This window comes from Copidosoma floridanum, unplaced genomic scaffold (assembly GCF_036245765.1).
Source record: "Copidosoma floridanum isolate Cflo_tuat_1 unplaced genomic scaffold, Cflo_Japanese_pri ptg000004l, whole genome shotgun sequence".
NCBI classification, from domain to species: domain Eukaryota; kingdom Metazoa; phylum Arthropoda; class Insecta; order Hymenoptera; family Encyrtidae; genus Copidosoma; species Copidosoma floridanum.
This window is the reverse complement of record NW_028321881.1, coordinates 20431742-20443198: the sequence shown is the minus strand read 5'-3', so window position 1 is coordinate 20443198 and position 11457 is coordinate 20431742. Positions and strand designations below refer to the sequence as shown.

Sequence of the window (11457 nt, the reverse complement as noted above, 5' to 3'; positions counted from 1 at the left end):
AACAGAGTGGCCAGTAAGCACCCTGGGCCATGAGGTGATAGGCGCTTGTGTTATTTTAATAATTATTTATTTAAAAGAGTGGTCAGTAAGCGCCCCAAGTCATTGGGTGATAGGCGCTTGTGTTATTAATATTACAATTTTGAATTTCCGCGTGTCTTTGGCAATGCCCCTTTACTGCTGTGCTGTCTGCTCGACGGAACATAGCTATATATATACACGACCTAGGGAAAAAGTTCCGATATTTTGAATCCGCCTAACCTGAGGCTGAGGTCCCTCGACCAACTGTAGTTGTCCCCCGACACTAACGCTGCCTGCCTTACGGGGGGCATAACTAAAATATGAAGAGAAAAGGCTGCGGTCGCGAAAACGGCCGATCTGGCCTTTTATGCAAGAAAAGTATATTGTGTATTCTCTGGTTTTTGAACAGTTAATGGCCCGTAACCGATAACAGTTAATTAGCTCCTACGGATGATCGTATTTTAAGTTTTCGAGATTCGAGAGTTGATAGGCTGCTGTGTAGTCATGTACCGTTGTTAAGTGTACGTACAATAAAATATACCGGTCTGCAAGTTTTATAGGATATAATCATGTGTAAAGGAATGTTATGATTATCTATTTTCGTAACTCCTGTCAATTTTTGCAGAGTATATTAAAAACTTTTTTTTTGATCACATACTAACATTTCTGATTTATCAGGAAGATTTTAATATTGTCTATTACGATAACAGAGTTTTGATGAGTGTGTCTACTTTTAAATGTATTAAGCAGTTAAACTGTGAAAATGTTGGCGATCAATTTTGTAGTTTAATTGTGGTTATAATCCATAAGGTTCGAGTCCTTCAATGTTTTAAAAAATTTTTAAGTGGTAACTAATAATTATATTGTATTAACAATAGAGGAATTTCCAAGAGTCTATTGCTACTCTGGCCAAATATTGTTTTTATACTAACATGAATAAACAGCTGCTTCCAATATGGTCATGTGTTTGTTTTACACCTTTATTTAATTGTGTGTTAATAGCAAATACATACTTAATGAATATCATTTTGATAACAAAAAACAATTTCTCTAAGTTGAACATTCAATAGCAATAATTAATCTAAACAAATTTATGCATTCTTAGTTTTTGATTCTATTACACAAGTAGTGTTATCTGTCTTTGACAAACGTAAATTGTATGAATCTATTTTTTAAAATCTTAAATGAAAAGGAACATTTAATTAGTAAATACATTCTGTATATTATTGTATAGAAATATTCACATAAAAATTTTTTCTAATGACCTTCAAAATTATACATCATTCTGAAATATAAGCATGGTTGTTTAACAGTTGAAGGTTTTCCACAATTTATCTTCTAGTATTAATTTATATCATTGACATTTTTCTGCCAGTTTTGAAGCTTCCAAGGCCAAAACCATTTTAGTAAATAACTTACGATAGGTGATAATAACCCATGAAAGAAATAACATCGAAACCTGAGAATAGAATTTTACAACTGTTACTAGTTATCATCAGTTCATTTTTATTTCCCCGTAGAGTACTTATTATGTCTAAAGTGAGAAAAAATAATCAAATTTTATAAATAAACATTATTTACTGTTATAAATCATGACAAAAAAATTTATGGCTTACAGTATTTATTATCCATGAAGCTGAAACTAGCTGACTATTTCTAGCAGCGATATCGTCTAATAAAAATTCTACCTCAAATGTAGAAAATCCAAAGAACGAGTTATTAAAGAGAATGATGTAACATCATTTACAGTATTACATGGCAGTCTTACAGGTTATGCCTGTATACATTATAAATTTGTAATGAAAAAAATATTAATTAAACTGATTTTCATTTTCTGCTGACACCATAATTTGACAAGATTAAATGAAAAACAAATTTCGATGATTCGTATGTTTTTTTTTTTTTCTTTTCTTTTTTTTTTCTCAATTGAAATAGGTTGATTTGTAACGTCAGCTGTTATTGCTTTCACAAAAACTGCTATGTTTTCACACTCCAATCGATATTTTTTAATTGAAATAATTAGAATTTTAAAATTATATTAGGCCCAAACGAATTGGAAACTCTTAGGCCTAACAATCATTTATTAAAAACCTATGTTAATTTAAATGCATTTTTTAAAAAATTTTGATAGATTGTTACGGTAATAACAGACTTGTTATTACCGTAACGGTACTTTTTTTGCGATTGTGAAGCTCTAAGATGAAATTTTTCAACGAAATTCCGTTGGTCACATCTGAATTCTATACCCCTTCGTACGCTACTGTCATCTCATAAATGATTTCAAATCCCTCTGAGATTAGGGGCAGTACGGTAATGACTGCTTATTTTACCGGGAAAAACGCGATGATACTACAGACAGCCACATAAAAATTTAGGGCTGCAAAAAAATTAACAGTGCTCTCGTACTCTCCAAAATACAAAACGATTTATTCTAAGTGTCTGAAAATTAATCACTTCGCTAAATTAAATAGTTTGTGGTGCGCAATTCAAAAGTGTCGTAATCTACACAAATAAAACGTCGCGTACTTGAAAACAAATTTTATTTCGGTTCTAAGTTATTAAATAAGGTACTAAACACCTCAAACTTTTTTGATAGTACATCGTTCAAAAAAATAAAAAAATTAACGTCTAGGCACCAGAAGCCACAAAAAATGAAATTTTTAAATGCTTTGCGATACAGTAATGCCATTTTGTCTTGTTTTTTCAACCTAACAGCCATGCAAAAAAATTTTTAGTCGATCCCGGAAATGCATTTTGTGATAATTGACTTACACCGTTTCAAAAAAGGTCTGGCTCGAAATGATTTGATCCGTCGTTTTTAAACATGGGTTTCATGGGGTATCGGAATTTTTGTAAAATGACGTATATATTAAACTCAAATATCCAAGAGCTAGTACCAATACCCCTAACTTTAAAAAATTACTGATAGTATAAAAAAATTTAATGAACGACTTAAATTAAAAAAAAATTTGATTTGTTAGTAGCAACGAGTTTTCTACTAGCCCAGGTATCTTCTAAATTTAGCAAAATGAAGGGTCACTCAATCTAGTACAAAGGGTACTCAAGGTAGAATTTGTTGTTTTGAATGTATCGCTGCTGCAGTTGGTCTGCTACTTTCATCTTCATCGTCTATTATTCACTGGTATGTAGTTTTGGAGCACCTCACGAGAATTCATAAAAGTTCAATTATTTATAGTCCTTATTTAAATACGCAATTGAGTTCTGCAAAGTAAAAAAAAAAATTTAATTATTAAAAAAGTTGACTAACAGAATATACTAGATCAATATAATAGTTATTAATATTATTATTATAATTATTAAAATTATTATTATTACAATAATAATTATTTTTATTATTATTATTAATTCTATTTTATTTTATTTTATTTTTGTTACCCGAGATAAATTACTTTGAAACTTGATAAAACGGTGTTCTTCGCGATAATGACTGAATACCCTCTAAACTGGCAAGACCTATCGACTGAGACACCCGGCTCGGAATCCGCTTTCGCATTAATACTTCGAGCCAGGACCATGAAGTGTTGACCATTGACGTAGCCTTCCATCGGAGTGTCGTTACGGTCGTGATGTTGCCTTCTCTTTATGACGTCTGGCCGTCTGCTGTTTTGCGGAAACATCGATTTTCGTTGCTTCCCCTTGCTAATGGCTCGAGTAAATCAGCACAGCTTGGGTCAGCAATGGTTATCTAGCTATCATCCTTTTAAGCTCTATCTGCGTATAGTAGGCACCTTACTTTTGGCCCCTTCTAGTACCTTTCTAAATGCTGGGCAGCTGCCGCTACCTGCTCCGTGTTTGGCACTGTCTGTTCCGCAAGCGAAACATTGGGCCTCCTCCTTGTAATTTTTCTTACACTGACTGCAGCTGCCATATCGAAAGCATAGCTTCGAGCGGTCCTCCTTGTTGCAGTTCCGGGTTGTGTGTCCATACCCCAGACACTGGTAGCATCTGCGGACTTCAACCCGTCTCCTTACTTGGCAGATTGTGAAGCCTATTATATTAACAGCTTCTTTGTTTCTTCTGTATATCTGGTATCAGTCTCTCCAGTATTCACCAAAGGTACCGTCTGCCCTTTTTTATTCGCTCCTAGCAGCATCACTATTCTCATCTGTGGTGAGTAACCAGGGATTCTACTTAATACAAGTTCAACGTCAGCCTTCTCCGTAATCGGATTCAGATCCTGGATTTCGAGCGTTACCCTTTTCTCCTCTATTTTAACGGATCCTAGCCCTTCAACGGCGTTAGCTATACTTGTAACCAGAGCCTCTCTATCCTTTATTCCTTTAACTTTAAGAAAAAGGTCATCCTTTTTAGTTGTAGTAAACTCCTGGCTGTTTTGGGGCGGGTTTTTCGTAGAATTTTTCTTCAGAGTGATCCCAGAGTTTTTTTCCTTGCCCCACAGGTCTTTGGGCCTGGGTGGATGCGAAACAGTGTTAGGGGTATTGGTAAGGGTTAGCGGATCCGATGCCAGGCAGAGATCGCCGACTTTACCGGTAAGGAACGGCCCCTGAAACAAGAAGCTTCTCCGGGGATGCTAATTAGCCTGAATCCGATGCTTCAACAGAGAGCGCCGGCTTAACCGGTGAGGAGTGGATGTCCTGTAATACGGAGTTTTCTCGGAGAAAAGACTACACAGTGGCGATTGGACCCGATGAACCATTGATACAGAGAGTTCGAACTTAACTAACAAGGTGTTACACCGAAGATATTCCCACTGAATCCATGGTAAAATAAGTCTGATATTAATTAAGGGTAATATTAATCTAACATTAATTGGTCAATGGGTGTGGCAATGAAACCCCAAACATAAGTGGTGAGTGGGTGGTCCTAGCAACCAGGCCAATCGACTGTCGCAGTAACCTGATAAAAAAAATTATTTATAATTCTATTCTCATGAGGCAGCTCACGGAACTGATACTTATAACAAGATATTGGAGTATTTTATTAAAAAAAAAATCGTTCAAGAGAAAACAAATTAGCAGAAGAATAAGAAAATAAGGGTCATGGGGCTTATCAGATAAACGGAACGTATCGGCTATACCTATAAATGTAGCACATCAGATGAACTGACTAACCTTGCCTAGTTAGTATGGAATTAATGTCGACTATGTGACGAAGAAAGTGTAGTAATCACTCCAAAATTATTTGAATTAGATAAAGTGTATCGGTATCGTGTTAGAAGCACTAATTCTACAAATGACCATATGACAATAGAATTGTAGTTAATTAAAATAGAACCGTTCATATAAGATCCCTTGCTTTCATGCCGGAAAATTTGGTACTGAACTTTGGCATTAACGGCGCCATTTGGGATGTTCTCGTAGTTAATACATGGGAGTCCCGAGTTCTGTGGAGTGCCAGTGAAAGCTTTGTCAGATGATTAAACTTAAACTAACGTACACTCAATACTGGACGCATAAAGTTACGAAAACTGAATAAATTTTCGTTAGTAACGAGTCGATAAAAAGGCAGGTTATGTTGTCAGAATTCTAGTATGAAAGTAAGCTATGAAATTTTTTGAAGTGTGATATCTAAATGAGTTTTAAATGTTATAGTTCAGTTACACATCATACAGCTTTATTACGAATATGACGTCTATTCCATTGTTAAAAAAATTTTTTTTTTCTATTCAGCATAGGTAAGTTGAAACTGAATCATCCGCCCAGAAACTTGACTTGCAGTCTCGAGACTTTTGGACTTCATGTATACACAGCCTCATCAGCTGAAAACATCCATTTAACAGCTGTCCTCATACCTTCCATTGTATTAGTGCAAGCTTCGGTGACTTTATTGTCTTCTAATGTTACCGAGTACCTGCACTGAGAAAAGTGGTATTGAAAAAATTATTATAAGTGTAACAAAAATTACTATATTTTTTAGGAAAGCTGAGACATACTTGCCGTATTATAATACTTACTATTTTACATAGTAAATTCTGAGAATATTAAATTTTACTATGTTGGATAGCAAATTTTGCTTTCGACGTAAAATAATTTTTACTATGTTGGATAATAATTGTTATATTTTCAAAATTGAAAATAATACATTATCACTCCGTTAATTATATGATTAAATTAACTAGATTATGAGGTGGGGATTATCGATTATATTAGTCATGAGAGTTATAAGTATTATTAGGTAATTTCATTTTATGTTTGAAAAAAAGAGATTCATGTTAGAAAAATTGCATCCACCGGGATTCGAACCTCCAACCTGCAGCTCCGGAATTCGGTGTTGTAACCACTGGACCACGCCGACCTGAGTTCGTATGCGTATCGATAGAGTAGATATGGTATTGCACATACGTACGTAATATAAACGATTCTTAAATAATAAAAAGTTATCAATATTTCAATATCTACGGACATGGACGTGAACATTGTATAAAAACTACTCCATTTTTTTTTATAAAAATAAACTTTATTCAAATTTGCAGTTTACGTCGTTACAACCTTTAAATCCAATTTTTAAGGAACATACTGATAACCATTACACAATAATACTGAATACGTTATACAACAGTTAGTTAAATCTTCTTCTTTGATTTTACTCCAAATAAAATCATTTGTAACATCGTCCATAATAAGACTAATTATTTACACACTTGTGATGGAAAAATGAGATAGCTTATACCTAAAGAACCTTTCACACAATAGGGTTAGGAAACAAAGGATTAGTTTTGGGAGTTAGATTTACTTACACAAATGCTCCCAACACGATAATTGGCAGTAATTAAAGGATGCGTATACTTACTAGTGAAATCTTTGAAGATTTTTGTGTTGAAGTTTAATGTTAAAGCAGTGTTTGCATCTTGTATTGCTCGCACATCCGACACTTGGCTTCGTTCCAGACTCGTATGTCAACATATATATATATATATATATATATATATATATATATATATATATAGTAAATCACAAATATACCCAACCTAATATAAAATTTTATCATAAATATTACTATACCTTGCGACCCAATTTTTACTATGTTGGATAGGAATGCAATGAAACCAGATATTTTACTATGTAACATAGTAAATTTTACTCCAGAATAAAATACATTTTCGAAAAATTATAATAAGATTTACTTTGTTGAATAGTTAAAATTACGACATCACGATTTTTACTATGTTAGACATAGTAATTTGTATTGTAGACTATAGTAATTTTTGTATGACTGCCTATTGTAATAATTAATTCAAATGTAATAAAATTTACTATAAACGTAAGACTTAGTGTTATCGGGCGAGTATGTCTCAGCTTTCCTAAAAAATATAGTAATTTTTGTTACACTTATAATAATTTTTTCAATACCACTTTTCTCAGTGTGGAAGTCAGTAGATGCTTGTAGCCTTCCTTACGTAAACAATAATAAGCTTTTCAGCAATCGCTCATGGTAGTTATACCAGGTTTTACGTTTTGTTTCACAAGGGACGCCAGAATAACTGGCGGCCTGTCAGTAACACGAAAAAAAAACTTCTGTTGCAACCTCTCTCAATACCATTGGAAATCCACTGTCCTTATTCAACTCGCTGATTTTAATTGTACTTTGGTTTGACAAATTTTAATTTTATGCAAGGATAAAATTCGAGCCGTTAAATGAAGAATCTTTAAGAACCGGTTTTAAAGCCTTGCAGTTTTTGAACCTCCATGCGTATTTATCTGTCAAATCAGATTTCTTGCTTGTCATTACCACACTGACAATAAATTGCAGTATGTACTAATAACCTGCTACTCTGTAACTTCGAAGATAGAAGTTTCAAGAGACAAAATCAATAGAAAAACACTAAATAGCGAGGGATTCAAATTTTGCACTTTACACAACATGATGTATTCACCATAATGGCTCTGTTGCGAGTTCCGCTCGTTCGTTTGCGATGTTAACAATAAACGTATCCGATTAAGTATTGACATAAGAATTACCAACCATACATTTATAGTCTAGTTCACCATGTCAATAATTTAAATTTATTGCGCCGTGTTATGTTGCCAGTACTACTAGTTCTGCAGCGAAGTTCTAGAAGAGTGATGTGAAATTCGTTAAACATTCAATCTTGCTGTTTCCAAAACTAATTTGTATAATCTAGCATTGTATTATTACGCAGAGCATCAAGATTTAAATAAATAATAGTTGAACTTTCCTAATTTATGGTAATTTTTTGCAATGCAAGTGTTATTTACTTTCCGGTCATAACATGGCGAGGCATGTACTGAACACTTTTACTGTACCTTTTATCATCATCATCATCATCATCATCATCATCATCATCATCATCATCATCATCATCATCATCATCATCATCATCATCATCATCATCATCATCATCATCATCATCATCATCATCATCATCATCATCATTATCACCATTAATGTTATTATTATTATTTTTCTTATTGTTCTTCTCATTATTATTGTCATGATAATACTATTGTTATTATTATTATTATAATTATTATTATGATCATCACCATTATTATTACTTTTTTTTGTATTTGGTTTAAAATAAAACGGTCAGATAGCAAATAAAAATTTATATTATAATAATGTTCGATTACACTGTCTAAAAGAGATAACACAAATATTTTTGTACAAGATATTAGTAGGACCTTGAGAATATTCTATTATTCAACTCAAATTGTTTTTAATTTTGTTGCAATTTGAGAAGTAATGATGTAAATCTCTCTTTAAATAAATTAACACAATGCTTTAAGTTTTTCATATACTTAGGATACAGCAGGCTATTAATATATTTAATGTTCGGTTTCTCATTTAGTACCAGTCAAAAGTCAATATCACTTCCGATGATTTATTTATAAACTAGTAAAAGGAATAATACTACAACTGTCAAACAAAATGTAAGCAAAAGTTGACCAAATTAAGATTCCAATTTAAACATTTTTTAAGGCTAACGATTTTTTAATTTAATTTATTGCCACTGTGTAAGGGCTTCCAAAATTCCTTTAAAAATGATGTTTAAACACATCAAACTGACCCTACCTTTTAGTTTTGTTACAAGGTAAATTTTAAGGGAACAACTTTGTAGGAAAACAAAAAGTTTTCTTTTTAAGAAGTACTAGATGCAGATGGAATCTGTGCAGGGTATCTGCGGTGTACTATACACAGGAATGTTATATAAAAATATGTGAATCTGAAGTTGTCAGGGACTTTCCAGCACAGAGATAAGAAAATTTTTTTCCGATTTTTCCTGTGATAGCAAGTTCATTGTTTCAAAGCATAGGCGAAAAAGTGTAACGAAGTAAAAAAAAAGTTATTAACAATTAAAACACGAAGATGAGGAATCATATCGGCAAGGGCCGTAAGTGTGTCACTTACATAAGAGCACTCATTGTATGCTTTCTGAATACAAACTGTAGAGTAAAAATATTCAACCTGGAAAAACTAAAGACACTAGCTTCTGTTAGTCATCTAGAATTAAAAAAAAAAAAAAAAAATTCTGAAATAAACAGGCTTAGATTTGAAGCAAAAAAGATACAAGAAATGTGCATCTGTCACCAGGGAGCTCATCACTGTTAGAAAAATGTATATTAAATTTAATAACTAAATAACTATGTATTGGAAGCAAATTTCATAAGCAGTTTTGAAATAAAATTAAAAATTAATATTAAAGTTGAAGAACACAAGATTAAAATTTAACAAATAGTTTATAAGTTTAATATCAATAAAATAGTGTAATTTTAAAAAGTACGTACAGTAGTTAAAAACATATCTTTTGAAATAAATAAGTATTTGTAAGAAAAAATTCATTAAAATTTCATAAGTAATGAGGAAAAAATTTTCTGGTACTGTATTTTAAAAGTATTAAATGTTTATAAGATAAATTTGATGTAACGGTTGTAACGTTTTCAGCTTAACGATAAATTTTATATTTTAAAAACCGTTAAGTAAAAATCGTTCATTATATCCCAAAATAAATGTAAAACAGTATCAATTATTAAAAAAAAAGCTCCTTTTGTTAAATAATCTGATCGTTGACAGCTGTAAATTTAAGGTCTTTTTAAGTGTTTTTTATTTATCAATGAAATAAGTCATGATTATCGAGAATTAATTGATTCCTTAAGTAATTATTATTTATTGTTATATATATATATATATATATATATATAAGTGACTTTAAGTGATAACATACACGCTATTAATAATTTATTTTGATATATATCTATAAATATCGTCATGATTATCGAGAATTAATTGATTCCTTCAGTTTTAATTATTTATTGTTATATATATATATATATATGTAAAGAAAGTATACTCTCTTTAAATACAAATAAAGCGTGTCCTTTGATAGGTGATTGATAGAGGGGGTAAGGATATTGAAGGTAAGAAGTGAAACAATAGAGAAGAGAGAGGAAAAGGAGTAGTAACAGATATAAACTCAGAGAGAAAGGTAGTGCGAACAAATAAGGATCAAGAAGCAAGTGAAATATAAAATTACAGTCTTCAGTGTAAAATATAAAATACAATAGAGATAATAGACTTATATTTTCGTTCCTCTACTTTTTTCAGGTAAAATTACGCTGTAAATATTGTAAATATTGTATAATAATTATTAAATAAACTCTACTTTTTTCAGAGTAACAAATATTAGTTTATTTTTCTCGTATCTAATGTTATAAATATAAAACATTATAGAACGAAAATATTGTCTCAAGATAACAAAAATGCCAAAATTAAGATTTAATTTTGAAGTTGTTTCCTCACCGAGTGATAGCAAAACAAACATAACAAATATAACCTTCATCGAAACGGAAAAAGGAATACAGTATGCTATACCACGGCAATATCAAAATATAGACAATCACACAGAAGTCAAGAAAACAGAGGTATTTATTAAATTTAAAAGTAACGCTAAAAGGGGTACACAACAGAAGTTATGGATAGGATTAGATGATGAGTTAGCAAAAGTATATATAGATGAAATAGGAAATTTTCAATTTAAGAATGTATATTTAAACGAAATTGAAAAAGAAAAAAAAATAATAGAAAATCCTGTAGATATAAACAACTTGATAGAACAATTATTAACAAACAAACAAAAAGATAATAGCAAGCTTAACTTAAAAAGTATATCAGAAAAATTTATTTTAGAAAAATTTAATGAAAAACAGACGAATATAACTCAATGGATGAATACATTTGAAAAAGAATGTGAAAGATTTGAAATTATTGAAGATAATACAAAAATTGAAATTTTAAGATTATTTTTAGATAAAGCCTGCATGGACTGGCATTATACAGCACAAACAGAATTAAAAATAAATAATAACTGGCAAGAATGGAAAGAAAAATTTCTAAAAACTTTTGCAGATAGAAGTTGGAATTCATCTATATATGCATTGTCCTATAAATATTATGAAGGTTCATTAACAGAGTATGCGATAAAAAAAGAAAGATTATTAA

The 11457-nt window shown here is 31.4% G+C and overlaps 1 protein-coding gene across 1 annotated transcript in view; it reads left to right on the top strand.

Moving 5' to 3' along the window:
* The first annotated feature begins 458 nt into the window (after positions 1 to 458).
* Positions 459 to 11457, top strand: part of LOC106641725 (trehalase) — a 346458-nt gene continuing 335459 nt past the window's right edge. Inside the window, exon 1 of the mRNA XM_014356239.3 lies at positions 459 to 539. The gene's annotated coding sequence lies outside the window, so the exon portion shown is untranslated. The remainder of the gene's footprint in view (positions 540 to 11457) is intronic.